Here is a 15,504-nt window from a genome sequence, read left to right on the forward strand (position 1 = left end):
GATCTAAATCAGAACATTTTTCCCCTTTTGCCATTTTAAATTACCTCTCAGCTCAGCCCCAGACTGAGTAATTCAGAGTTAATGGGATATGAAAGTCATGGTCCATGGCATGATTGCGGGTACCTCGCCAGAGGCAAGCAAGATTTATTCTCTTGGAACCCAACTGGGTTGAAAAGGGTGATAAATCAGTGGGGCTATGGCTGGCTCCCCTTATGCTGCAAGATTCATTCCAGTTTATCAGAATAATCACCTTAGACCCTGAGGCTAGAGATAAATATCCGAACGCAGGCCTCCCCCCTCCTCGTGGGGTGAGCGGGAGAGATGTTTTTCGGAAATCTCTTTTCCTAGATATGTTTGGGTGGGGCTAGGTGGGGGGCTTGCTACCTTCTAACTGCAGTCGGTGCAAGGAATTGTCCTGTGTGTGCCCAAGAGGCTGGAATTTGGTGCCCGTGAATGCTTGAGGCTTCTGGTCTGTTGACGTTGTTGTGAAAGAGAATTTGGCATCGCAGGCTGATTCATGTTGTCCTAGGCATTGAATCCAGTGACTCTTTGTCTCCCTGACTTGGTCATTCCTCTGTCCACCATTCTGGCTCTTGGGTCCTTCCACTGGTGCCTGGCAACCATCCCCTCAGATGACATCATGCTGGTTTTGTGGTCGTTTGCCAGACTTTCCCTTGACTGACCCCATTGGTGACCAAAACATGACATAGAGCAGACATCATAAACAGGTCAATACCATTGGAATCTTAAGGGGGCTTCAGTGTACACACATACACACAGAATCACCTTACATGATAACCCAGAATGTCAAATGCTGGCACTGACTGCACACTCGCTCGGGCTTAGGCCAAACCACTTTATGAGCATGACCTCCTTTTATTCCCCGAAACCACTCCGTGAGGTTGGCACTACTGGTATACCCATTTTACAGCAGAGGAAACTGAGTCTTGGATATGTTATCAATGACTTGTTCAAAATCACAGAACTAGTAAGTGACAGTGCCTCGTAAGTAACTGCCCAGCTCACGTGTGCTGTTTCCACGCACATATTTACACAAACACACGTGCACGCAGATAGGTACATACATAAACATTCACACACACACACACACACACACACACACACACACACGGTTAAGGAGAATGTTCAGCAAACACAGAGTGACCAAGGCTCATGGTTGTTAACGAGAGCGATAGTCTGGTTCCTAGCACCATCTCCTTGAAGCCTCGTCCCATTGCTTACTGTGAAACGGAAATAGATAAAAAGATTCGTCTAGGATTGTTTGAATCTGGGGTGTTGCCTGGGAGAAGCTGGAGGGCTGTGTCCTGTGAGGTCGTTCAAAACAAGTGTTAGTTTGGGGTCTGGACTTGAGCCACACAGAGCTGGTGGACTTCAGTGTGAGGAGCGGGGCCATGGCTTGGGCAGACTCACATTGACCAAGGTTAGCATACGGAACTATGACCCTGGTGTTAGAAACCACTATCACAGGAGTTTTCTTTCTGGGCCCAGATTTATATGGGAATGTACTGAAAGAATCTGCTCTCAGACCAGGGGTGACAGTCCTTGATCTTTAAGGGCACCAGGCTGAGATATAACCATCTTATAGGAGGGCTGGTCTGGCCAGTGGAGCTGGAAGCCCTTGCATTCCACTGACCAGGGACCCCTTTCCCTGGACAGGGCTGGGAGAGACCCCATCACCCGTGCTTCTGGGACACCTTGGTCTGTGCTTCTGCAGTTGACCAGCTCCCCTTCCGCTCCACACCTGCTTCTTCAGAGACCTTAACCTGTCTGATCAGATTACCGCGCTGACCCTCAGGCCTAGGAGCCATCTCATGCTTCTCACATGCCTCTGCTTAGGTCTTTTGATCCAGTTCCTGTTAATTTCCTAGATTTGATTTACACAAGGAGATCTTGAGAGATGCTTTGTTTCTGGTCCCCAAGTATTGAACATAGTCATTGCAGGATGTGCTATTGATTTCCCATACATCTCCTATCAGCCAGCCCTAAAAGTTACCTGCAGAGCATCCCCAGGTACTGAAGGCTTCCAGTAACTTCTCTGCCTGAAGGCGTTCTCTGGCCAAGGGGATGTGTTCAGCCCTCAAACAGGGCAGGCTGGCAGTGCGGGAGTTAGTGCTGTGGGAATAGCCCTCATCTAATGGGCACATAAAGATGCCAGCTTCCTTGCACCTTGGTGGGGCTGCTCTGAGGTGTGCTCCACAGTCTGTCAGAGGTTCCCCAGTGGGACTGAACCCCAGGTGCCCACAGTGGTAACTTGCACCCTTTTTGGGCTTCCTTCTTTTCTCTGTCTCACTGCGTCCTCCCTCCTGAGATCACCTCCCAAATAAACTACTTGCACCCAAATCCTTGTCTCAGGTTCTGCTTTTAAGGGAACGCAGGCTATACAGCTACAATTAACCTTTCCCCAGGAACATTCCACTGATCCCCGTTCCTCACATGACCCGGCCTCACCTTTCTCTTACCTGAGCCCCTTTGACAACCTTCCGGAAGCACTCCATCCCAGAGGTAAGAGCACAAGCACTGAAGTCAGACAGACATGAGGTCGAATCTTGGTGAGGTCACTTATTGACTATGTGATCTTGGGCAAATTACACTTTGAACCTCATTTATCTTTTCAACAGTGCAGATAACAATATACAGTGTTATGAGTCATCAGGAAAGATGAATGATATAACATATGCAAAGGACTTGGTGCAGTGCTTGGCAATTAGTAGGTGCTCAATAATGTCAGACAGACCTTCATCTTTGTCTGAATAGGGGCTACTTTCTTTCAGCCATGGTGCCAGCAGGTCACACTCCTTCTCACTGAAGACTGATGCTTCAGCCACTGCCTGCGTGGATAGAGGAGAGGGCATGGCTGAGCCATGAACAGGGTTTGAGCAGTCAAGGAAGGGTGCTGGTGATAGAGTAGGCTGCCCCCCACCCCTCCCCAGCCCACTGGCAGAACCTGCCCTTCTCCTCCTTTGGTCCTCTGCTTGGGGCCAGTCACCGTTTCCCAAAGAAGCCCTACAATTTCCTAGCTCTGTACTTCTGCAATTCCATCCACCTAGAATGCTTTTCCCTCCACACCTCATCCATTGAAATCCCACTCAAGCTCTCATAGTGTGGTATAAATCAAGACGCACATCAGATTCTCCAGGAGAGCCTTTTTCAAAACATACATGTCTGGGACTCACCCCCAGAGACTCTGATCCAATAGATCTGCTGTGGGGTGTGGGTGCGTCCATTTTGAAAAAGCTCCTTACTTATGATATACACCCCTAGGGAAGAACCACTGGGATCATCTAGAGAGCCCCAGTGATGGAGTCAGACTTGGCAGCCTGTGTGCCACTGAGCAATCTACTTTGCTTCTGTGAGCCTCAGTTTTCTCATCTGTAAAATGGAGCCAATAATAATACTTACCCCATATGGTTGCTGTGAGGATGAAATGAGATAATAGAGGTGGTGCTCAGGAAACAATTCGATCCACATTAAACCATCCCTGATCTCCCAGCCGGAAATAATCACTTCCTCCCATTTCCCCATCTTGAGGTCTGTACTTCCATTATAGCACTTAGCACAGTGGTCCTTCTATTAGAGTCATGCAGTCTGTGTTAGTGGCTCTGCACCCCCACCCGGAGCAGGAGCAGCTGAGGGCTGGGGACAAGCAGGGATTGTGTACTATCGTCTGTGGTCTCCCACAGCCCCTGGCGTGGTGTCTCGCATGGAGCCTGTACTCAGTAAATTTTTTGTTGAATTGACTATAAAGCCATAAGAAACTAATGTATGTGGTTATGTTAGGTACCTGCATAATGTGTTTTTGAACAGGTTTTTGATTAGTCTTAGGGTCCAGGAAACAGTTTCCTACTGACAGTGCATTTGGAAATTGCCAGGAGGGCAATAAATGTGCACATAAAATTCCACTGTTCTCAGACCTGGACAGAATCTCTTTGTTTCCTGGGGCTTCTGGTTGCCAGGCAGCTGCAGGGGCTGGTGCTGTTCCTGAGACTAGACCTCGCTCTGGACTGGTCTTGGGGACACCCCCTGGCTCCGTTTGTAAGCTCGAGAGCCCGAACTCAGCTCTCCAGAGAGCACAGGGCGTGGGAGTCCTCTTCTGTTCTCTAGATTTGAGGCTCGTGAGCAGCTGTGCGTTTCATGACTTGGGCTCAGCCTCCATGGGGAGCCCTTTCCCTGGCTCGCAGTTGCAGCTGTCCTGCGGTGCCCTGATTAGCTCCAGAGACTCTCTGGGCTGCTCTGTCTCCAGGGGAAGCCAGGCTGTGAGAGAACACCTTTCCTTTAAGGACACAGGGGTCCCATTAAGCAGCCCTGCAGGAGAAGGGCCTGAAGGTACCAGGCAGCCCACCCAGGGGTCGTTCTAGGAGATGGGTCCTGTTGCAGGGCTGAGGATGTGTCCTGGCAAAGAGATGCGTGAGCTGTATGGCGTCTACCTCCAAACTCGAACGGTCTTCAATTTCCTCCTTTCTTTTTAAAAAATAAACCTATAATAGTGTCTGCTCACTGGCAGGGGCGGGAGAGAGGTAGAAAATTAAGGAAAGCAAAAAGAGGAAAAAGCAATTTTCTATAATTTCACAGCCCTACGTTAACCATTGTTGACATTCTGATGTCGGTATCCATGCATATACATACACATGCCGTATATATGACACATGGGCATATACTACACACACACACACACACACACAGGTATATGTGCATGATATTCATATGCATATATGTATAATATACATAGTATTGGTATGTATAATATATATAGATTATAAATAATATACATCAGTTATGCATAGCATAAATATATATATATATAATATACATAGGTCTATATGTATAATACGCATAAGTGTATAAATATACATTTAAGTAGATATGTATCATATATAATATACTTGAGTGTATAAGCATAATATACATTAAGTAGATATATCTATGACGTACTTAGGTATGTATATGATGTACATAGATATATATTTATATACATAGGTATATACGTAATATAGACATAAGTCTAATATACATAGATATATAGGTTTAAAACATTTAGGTGTATATAATACACACATATATACATAGGTGTATATATATCTAAGTATAAATGTTTATATAATATACATCAGTATATATAATATAGCTAAGTATATATAATAGACATAGATGTATTTATTACATGCATAGGTATATGTAATGTACATAATACACATTATATATTCTAAAATGGAGTCATATTGGCTTCTGAGCACTCACCCTCTTCTCTACAACATAACCAGAGTGGTCTTTTGACAACACCAGACCGATCATATCCCTCCCCTGCCTAAATTTCTTCATTGCTTCCTCCCATTGTATTTGGATAAAGGTCAGACTCCTTCATCTCCTCCGCCAAGGTCTGCCTTTCTGACCTCCTCTGAGATCACTGCTCAGCTTTGGTTCCTCGTCTTCCTCTCCCCTGCACCCCAGCCCCCACTGTGCCTGGACAGCCCTTCCTCATCCTTACTCAGGAAGCCTTCACATGAACTTAGGGTCCCCGTCAGACACCCCTCAGCAGCCTACATTTTCCTGCCAGGCTACTCAGGCCTTGGTGAGTATCTTTCCCCCCAGTTAGACAGTCGGCCTCATGGGGACAGGGACCCTGACTAGCTTAGATCTCCAGTTCCCATCTGTGCTGGGCCAACAGTGGGCCCTTTATAAATATGTGTTAAGTAGAAGATTATTTTCTATATATTTTGTTAAACAAAATTCAGTTAATAGTATATCTTTCCATGTCAAGAAACATATATATCTACACGATCATTTTTAATGGCATCATAATATTCCATTGTATGGATGTGGCATAATTAATTTACCTGATGATATTGCTGGACAAAATATTGCTTCCAAATATGTCATAAGCAGTGTTGTAACTGACATTCATATGTAAACATGGAACTAATTTGCCTAACCAAAAATGTTGTACCAATTTATGCATCCATCAATGTCTTTTTTACACAGCCACCTCAGTACTAAATATTATTATTAATTTTTTTTGTCACTGCTAGTCATAGTTCAAAGTTGCCTTTCTCTGATAACTAGAGATAGCTGTTCATTTTTTCATTCTATAGGTACTGATTGAGAACCAACTCCATGTTATTAGCAAAATGAACATATTCTAAGGTTAGTATTGCATTGTGGATTAACAATACATTTAGAATACAGCAGGACAAACCTCTCTTTTTTTTTGTTTCAAACATCTTTCTGGCTATTATTATACATTTATTCTTCGAGATAAACATTAGAGTTGTTTTGTTAAATATCTTTAAAAAAAACCCTTATATTGACTTGGGGTGCCTGAAATTTATAGATGTGGAAAGAAATAAATCTTTACCATATTGAGTTCTCTCACTCAAAAGTACAACATGGCTTTACTTTCAAGTTTTAAAAATATCTCTTGAAGAAAACCTCTCAATATGACCAGCCAAAGATAGATGCTATTAACATTTGGCCAAATATCTTATCAGATCTTTGGAGGTACAAGTATTGATATAAATATATGATTTTACAACAGTGAGATGCACATGTTGTTTTATAAACTAAAACTAACTCAATAACATACTGTGAACATTTTTTCATTTTTAATAAAACTATTCTATATCATCATTTTATAAATGGCTATAACAGTATATCATTTAACTAGGTCCTGGTTGACAGACATTTTGGCTGTTTCCAAGTTTTAATAATCAAAGCAATGAAAAATGAACATGTTTGTACAAGTATCTTCATATTTTAGTATCTTTTTAGAATACATTCCTAAGTTTGGAAAGCTTGGGTCATAAGGTACATGTATTTTTAGATGTATTGCCAAACTAAATTTCAGAAAGGTTGTATCAAATTATCTTCCACCTGAAGCATTTAAGAATGCTCAGGTGAATCCAAAAAAGAAATTAGGAAAACAATTCCACTTACAATAGCCTCCAAAAGAATAAAGTACCTGGTGATAAATTTAACCAAGGAGGTGAAATACTTGTACACTGCAAAATACAAAATACTGCTGAAAGAAATAAAAGAAGACCTAAATAAATGGAAAGACATTCTGTGTTCATGGACTGGAAGACTCACACAATCTACAGATTTAATACAAATCCTATCAAAATTCCAATGGCCTTTTTTTTTTGCAGGAACAGAAAACCTGATCCTCATATTCATATGGAATTGCCAGCTCCCACTCCCCCCGCCACCCCAAAGCGAAAACTATCTTGAAAAAGAAGCAAATTGGAGGGCTCAGACTTTCTAATTTCAAAACTTGCTACAAAGTTGAAGTAATCAAGCGAGCATAGTCCTTGCATTAGGACAGACAGATACATCAAAGGAATAGAATTGAGAGTCCAGAAATAAGCCCGTATATCTATGGCCAATTGATTTTTGTCAAGGGTGCCCAGTCCATTCAGTGGGGAAGAAACTCTTCATCGCTAACAAATGGTGCTGGGACAACTGATATCCATCCACATGCAAAAAGAGTGAAGTGGGACTACAAACTGGTACCCTATGGGGAAAAAAATCAGCTCAAAATGGGTCAATGACCTAAATGACCCCCATATAAGAGTTGGGGTCAGGGGAGCACGGAGGAGAAGCTGTGTAAAGAGCAAGAGGTTCTACTTTGGTGTGATGGAAATATTTTGGAACTAGACAGAGGTGGTGGTTGCTCAACATTGTGAATGTACTAAATGCCACTGAATTGTTCCCTTTAAAATGGTTAATATTATGTTTTGTGAATTTTACCACAACAAATTATTTTAAAAACCAACCGAACAGAAAATTCAGTGTGTGATTTGCAATTAGGGATAAAAAGGGAACCTCAGGGACTGGAACTGATCTGAGAACCTTCAGCTCCGCCCTTCCAGAGTGGTGGTCACATTACCCAAGAAAGAACCAGAGAAAAGGGCAGCATACCTGGGGTAACCCGGCCCTGGAAAACCAGGGACCACAATGGCTGTGACTTTAACCTGCTGTTTCCTTCTATAAAGTTACTGTATGCTTGCTTCTAAAAAAAGAACCCAAGAAACCCATGTGTCCTGGGTCTGCCTAAGTCCTGGGAATAGTGAATCTTTTTTTTTTAAAAATATTTTTATTGGGGAATTGGGAGATAGAAACAGTGCTGGGGATTTGGGGGAAGGGAAACAGACAAGTTGTTGTCATTTTGTTCTTCAGTCTAGTTGTGGAGGACATTGTTTCATTGGCCCAAGTTGGTACCATCATTGTGCTCTTCCCAGACGAGGCACATCAGTCGCTGGCTTCTGGATGGCTGCTCATGCTGGCTGCTGGCCACTCACGCTGGCTGCTGGCTACACACGGTAACCCATGGCAACCCACTGCAGCAGGGGCTGCAGCCTACGCCGTCGCTGGCAACTCATGGCAACCCAGCTCCAGGTTGAGCTGTTGTTCAGTATCCCAGCTGTAGAAGGCAGTGTCACTGGCCCTTATATGTGGGATCTGAACCAGGGCCCTCTGGCGTCCCAAGCCAGCTTTTAACCAACGTGCCACTCGGCCGGCCCTGGTGAATCTTTTAAGTGATAACAAGGAGGTGTGTATGGGGGTTAGCCATGAGGCTGCCTGGGCAGCAGTATCCTAAGCAAAGGATACTGCTTTGCAAAGGCCCCAGGCAGGAGCCTGTGTGGGCTGTTCAAGGCACTGAAGGAAGGCAGAGTGGCTGGAGCAGAGCGAAAGAGAAGGAGCAATCAGGAAGTCATGGCGGCCCGACTGTGTAGGGCCTCGTGGGCCACTGTGAAGATGGGCATTTGTTTACTTAGTCAAAAGTGAAGCCAGCTGAGAGCTGGAGCTGCAGGGTGACTAGATTGGACTTCACGATCTCACTTAGGTTTTAACAGGAACACTATGATGTTAGAATGCAGGTGATTATACAAGTGACCGATTAATTACAAGTGTGAGGATAAGAGGTAGGAAGGAGAGGCCAGGGCGCTTTGGGAGTGTAAACAGCAGACCCTGACTTGGTCTGGGGCTGGGGTGGGGGAGCTCAGGTAGGGCTCAGGGAGCGTTGGGCCTTCGGGTGAGTGGGAGCCATTGAAGGGATTTGAGCAAGGGCACGAGGGGTGTGGCCACGCCTGTCAGTACACATGAGGCAGATCACAGCCCCTGCCCGGGGCTTGGCGAGGTTTCCACTAGGTGGGGAACCAGCATCCAGCTGGCTGTGGGCCTGGAGAGGGTTCACTGTGCTTGTCCAGCCTTGTGGGCGGTGGAGAGGGTGGGGGGCCAGCTGTTAAGCCTCAGGGCGCTGCAGGACCCGCTTTCTTCACTGTCACTAGTGAGATGTATCAGGCATTCGAGGCCCCTCACGACTCTAATTGAAAGCCTCTCTGTCACTTATATGTCAGGAGAGAGATGGCTGTCTCCCTAAATGACAGCTCCAGGTAAGAGGTGATCCATCAGTTTAATCACTCAAGGACAGGCAGAACTGGCCACACCCTCCACAGCATCCTGGGTCTTCTGGCTGGGCCTGTGAATCCAGGAGAGTTTGTGGTCATAGACCTCACAGCTGGGAACACACGTGTCTGGTGACTGTCCCCCGAGCACCTCTGTATCAGCCAGGGTCAAAGAGAAGCAGACAGCACACTTGAATTAAGTCAATTCCAGGAGGAATTAATAAAAGGGCTATTTGCAAAGGCGGGGGCAAGGTGTAGGGACATCATCAGGGGTCGAAGCAGCGCTCTTCTCTCTAGGTACAAAGGGAGGGGGCAGGGAGGAAGTATCAGATATTGGAGCCTGGGTGGAAGGGGTCATGGAGAGAAAACTGGGGGACAGGAGCCGGGCCCCTCGCTGAGAGACACAGCCAGACCCAGACAACCTTGCAGAAAGAGAGCTAGAGGGATAAATATCCTTTCCTTTGGTCCCCTGCTATGACTCCCCCGCTGGTCAAGTCCTACCAGAAGCAAAGGTTAAGGGAGTCTGTGTATGTGGTCCACACGGGCAGGGAAGGGTGGTGAGTGGACCTGGAAGAACCAATGGAAGATGTCCAGGTTCCCCTGCCTCAGGCCCTGCCCTAGGCACAGGGTCTAGCAATAGATCAGACAGGGTTCCCTGTCTTCAAGAAGCTCCCAGGGATACAAGAGTGGGGCCAGAGTGACATATAATGGGCTTGGTGCTGTGACACAGGGATGAGCACATTGCATGGGCTTTCTGGTGGTACAGACCAGGGAGGAGCAGTGAGGGACAGAGAGAGGAGGGGATGCCTGACTGCTCCCCCAAGCACACCCACAGCAGCATACTTACGTTTTGAAAGGTGATGGGTGGATGTGAGCGTTTCAGACTACGTGGATAACAGTAACGACCCTGCTTCACAAGCTTGTTGTGGAGAGTAAATGTGATCACGGGTGGAAGCTGCCTGGCATGGCCCTGAGCACCTAGCGGCGAGCTGAGAATGGTAGCCCCATCACTATCTTCTAGCCTTTTTTTGGCCTCTCAAGGTGGTCCACTAGCTTGGCTGAGTGAACAGGCAAGACCGGCGGGTCCCCTGGAATCTCTGCCCGATGACTGCTATTTGCATGCCTGCCATTAATTAAGAGCTCTATGCCACACTCTGTGCTAAGCACTTTACACATATTAGTCATATACTCACCCTGAGGGAGGTCCAGCTACCCTGAGACGGCTATGCTCAGCAGGACACATGTTGGCTGTGATAGAGAGACATTTGCAAAGGTGTGGCGGGGGCTAGAAAGGTAGAAAGAAGTTGCCTTTCTATTATTCCTTCTTTGTGAACTTTGTCCTTCCAAAGGACTCTGACTTTGAGGCTTAGGCTCCAAACTTGACCTAAAGACAGATTAAATTTGATGAGGAAGAACTAGAGATAATGAGAGCGAAGATGAATGTTTGTCTGTACATTTTCTTATTTATCACTCATTTTCCTTAATTTTCAACATGAAAAGACAATGGTGCTTGAAACACTTGAGCATTCAGTGTTCACCAGTGAAGCCATTATGAGAGGTATATGGTGATGTGTTCTTTTTTTGCGGGCGGGGGTGATGGAGATGTTTCAGGCTGGTCCTCTGGTATCGGTGATTCAGAGAGATCGCCTCGGGTCAACAGTCTTTCACACCCTGTCAGCTTCATAATTTAATTGTATTCGAATTAAGCTTTTCAAGCTCAAAAGTTAATTAGTTACACTGCATTTCAATCCCAGTGATTCAAAACTGCTGATGTGATGCTTCGCCATCAGGTGCACCAGCCTTAGCCATCCCCGGCTGCCGAGTCAAATCTCCTGTGCAACTTTGGGGAAACACAGATGCCAAGGCCTCACTCCCCAGGACTGTTAGCCGTCCTGCCCATGGTGGGGCCTGGGAACCTGAATCTCTGTACAGTGCCACAGGGGGTTCTGATGGGCAGCCAGGGTTGAGGACCACGGAGCTGGAGAATGAAGGGGTGAGGTGAATGTGTTGCTGTTGCCTTACACTGCTACCGTTACTTGCCCTGGAACGATTTTTGTTTAGCAAGACGATATGGCAAGCCACACGCAAGGCAGCAGCATGTAGCCAGAGCTGATGCTGGGTATCTAGAATTTAGGGGATAAGAAGATAAGTGGTCCAGGCATGTGTTCGTTGTCTCAAAGCAGTGTGATCTGGGGTGAGTCCCTTTTCTTCTCTGGGCCTCAGCTTCCCAATCTGTAAAGTGAGAAGATGGTGTGACATGCTTGCTATGGGTTTTCCAGTGCGGAGTCTCTCCTGAAGACACTTCATTGTTTGGTGGGGGAGGCCCGGTTCCCTCCTGCCACCTCCAGGGGAAGCACAGTCACTGGTAGGAAGAGGTAAAGGAGGTGTCTAAGACGGGGGAGGAGTCTGTGCTGCACAGTGAGCCTCGGGGTGACGCCAGAATTGAAACGAGGATCGCAAGTAGTTGCTAATTGCCTTTCAATGAGCCTCAAAGGTCATCGTGGACACTTGATGCCTACAGGTTGAGAGCACATGGCATTCCAGATGTGGGTCGAGGGGACCGCGGGCTTTGGGAAAAGAGGACCCTCTCTCCTTAGGTGAGATGAAAAAAAACACATGAGCCAGTCGAGGACAGGGGGTCCAGATATGAGAACTCAACTGTGCGTTTGGTGAGCTTTAGCGATGTGATAAATATGAATTTTTATTACTCCCATTATTAACGTCCCACCGTGCAGTGTTGACTGGTTTCACGTTTTGCCCCTAGCTCACCTACTTATTGGCTGTGTGATCTCAGATGAGCCAACCCCCCCGCTCTGAGACACAGTTGTTTCCTTTGCAAAGTAAGAGGGCAGAACTGCGTGGTCATCTAAAGATTCTTCCTGCCTCCGTCCGATAAGTGTGATCAAAACCTTGGCAGGAACGGTTGAACAATCAGTAACCCGAGGCTTACCTCTCAAAAAGAAAAAGGCCGGCTGGAAAATGGCATAATTAACAGAGAGAAAGAAAACGCGCTCTCAAGAGGCTGCTATGCTGTCTCACGGAAAGTCAGCGCGGCTGTGATATTTGAAGCAGCACATTACGGTGACAGGGGAACACGGTGGCTGTGCTGAAAAAGAAAATGAGCAGCAAGTGGTAAGTGGGGCTGTTTGAAATAGAAAAGTCTATTTTAAAAGACAGCCAATAAAGCTGGAGGAGCCGAAGTCCTGTCACCAACACTCCAATCCGTGCTGCTGAGCTGGAGGGCTGGGACTGTCCTTGGTCCCAACATGTGAGCAGGAAGGAAGGCAGCAAAGGCTGGAAGTGGGGCTGGGTTTCTGTCTGAGGAGAGGGGCCCCTGGGCAGGACTGCACCCCTCCTCTGAGCCCAGCCAGCTCTAGGCCTGGGGGTCGGAGCAGCTCTCCAGGAGCTGCGCTGGTGCTGGGAAGAACAGGGACCCTGGAGCTAGGCCGCCTGGCTTTGAGGTCTAGCTCTGTCACTTAATAGCTGTGAGGCCTTAAGCAAGTTACTTAACCTCTCTGTGTCTCATTTTTCGTGTCGGCAAAATTGAATGTATTAGCTAATCATAGGGTTGCAGTGAGGATATGTGTTAATATGTGTAAAACACTTGGAACAGAGCCTGGCTACATGGTGCATTGGAGATATCTATTTATATCTGTATCTATATATCTATATCTATCTATATCTATATCTATATCTGTATCTATAGCTGTATCTGCATCTATATATCTATATCTAATCTATAGAATTAATGTATGTCAAGCAGTTAGAACAGCCCATGGAACATAGTGTGTACTGAATCAATGCTTGGTTGCTGTGATTATTGTGATACCTGAGCACCAATCTTCCTTTAGTCATTCATTCATCCCCTCAGTCTTTAAGCAAACATTGGCTGAGTGTCAATGATGTCCCAGACTGCTAGGAAATACAAACACACACACACACACACACACACACACACACACACACAGAGGGTGCTAAAAAAATGTATATACATTTTAAGAAAGGAAAAAAACTGTATTAAAATTGTAATAATCTATACCAAAAACAAAAAATGAATACAAGTCATGTGTATACATTTTTTTAGCACCCGTGGTATATACACACTCATATCTATAAATATATAAAATGTGTTTATTTGTATATATAAACAAACTGTGACCTATCAGATGGGTCTCACTGGCTTCTTGGGCTGATAGCCAAGGCTAATCACTGCTCTTGGTTTTCAATTACGTAAGACACGGAAAGCTAGCCCGTGCTAACACCTCCAGGACCCCAACAACCTCCCTCTAGTCTCCTGTGAGTATCAGGCCAGATCCGTGGGAGGAGGCCCTCAGGCAGCCCCGCACCACAACCTGGGACTGACCTTGCTCTCCAGGCTTCTCTCTGAGACCCAGGCTCATATCCCAACCACCCAGTGAACGTCTCTACTGGGATATCCACAGGTGGCTCTACTTATCATGCTCCCAACCCAGCTCATGACCCACCCCTGGGGTGTAGGCCTTTCCTTGGTTTCTTGTCTCAGTGAATGGCAACACCATCCTTCTAAGAACGCAAGCCAGCAACCCTTCACCCCTCTTTCTCTGCATCCCCTTCTTTGACACGTTGCATCCATCCTCACCCATTCCTCTGTTTCTCCATCAGTCTGGGACATCATTGACCATTGGCCAATGTCTGCTGTAAGACTGAATGGATGGATGAATGAATGAATGAATGGATGGAGGCTGGTCCCTGGGTATCACCTTAATCATAGGAACCAAGTGTTGGTTCAGAACAATTCTATGTTCCAGACACCTTTCTAACTGCTTGGCACACATCAACTCCTCCAGCTCCCATAGTTGTCACTCCTCCCATATTTGTGGAATGAACTCAAAACATGCACGAGGAAATCAGGTCCTGGTGGATCAGCTGAATGGGCCTCCATCCATAGAATAAGTGGACGTTTCTGGTACATTTCACCTTCTGGATAGAGCCTCCACATCGCCTTGAACATTCATGTTATCGCCTAACCTTACAAAGCCATCTCAGAGCCAGGTCCTACGGTGCCGCGTTTGGCCTACTGCGTGCAGTTCCCAGGCCTTTCTCCCCGCTACCGGGAAGATACAGAAGCTGCTGCCTCACCGAGCCCCCTAATAGCCAGGCCTTATTCCCCCTGCTACCCCCGGGGGCTCTAGCTCACCATGAGCTGACTCCTGTGAGTTCTACAGAACACTCTGTAAAAGGAAAATGGTATCATTAGAAGGAGTGCTCGAGAAGGAGAACTTGTGTGGAAAATACTTTAAACAAAACAGTAAAGATTGCTTTAGAGTGTTAGACACACACACCCATGTAACCATCCTGCTTTAGAAAGGAGGAGATGGGGAGATGGTGTGTTGGGCATCTGTGGGCACCATCTCCCTGGGGCTTGGGGTCAGGCCAGTTCCCTGGGGCCTTGCCTGTGTGGTTGATGAGACCACCAGCTTTGCTTTGTCTCCCCTCACATCTCAATAGCCAGGGACCAAAGGCCCAGCCCAGTTAAGTGGAATTTAACAAGATTACATTTATATCAGGGCCTCCATTTTTAACCAAAACAGTTGCACAAGCTGCAGATTGGGGAATACACGATGACTGTCCTGCTTGCTTTTTCTGTAGAATTTATTATCCTTGGAAACTGTGTTCTTATTTATTTATTGCCTTATCCTGACTCGGCTGGACAGGCCATGGGTGCAAGGATTTTGTCATTCTGGCTTTCCTCTGTACGGCGCCACGCACAAAGCTTGGCACATAATAGGCCCTCTAGAATATTCCGTGAGGGATATTCTTTAACTGCTCACTGCAGAATCCCCAGTGTCCCAAACATTGCTTGGTACAGAGCTGGGCATCTAGAACACGAGCTCTGAGAACAGGGACTTGGTCTCTTCATGGCTGTATCTTCAGTGCTAGCATCCTAGCAAGCACTCTAGGATGGGAGTCAGGACACTTTTTCTGTAAAGGGACAGATTGTCAACATTTCCAGCTTTGTGGGCCATGCAGTCATGCTCATAACTACTCAACTTTGCTGTTGTAGTGTGAAAACAGACCATTCGCAAACAAACAAATAGGCCTGGCT

Source organism: Hipposideros armiger, unplaced genomic scaffold (assembly GCF_001890085.2).
Source record: "Hipposideros armiger isolate ML-2016 unplaced genomic scaffold, ASM189008v1 scaffold_31, whole genome shotgun sequence".
Lineage (NCBI taxonomy): Eukaryota > Metazoa > Chordata > Mammalia > Chiroptera > Hipposideridae > Hipposideros > Hipposideros armiger.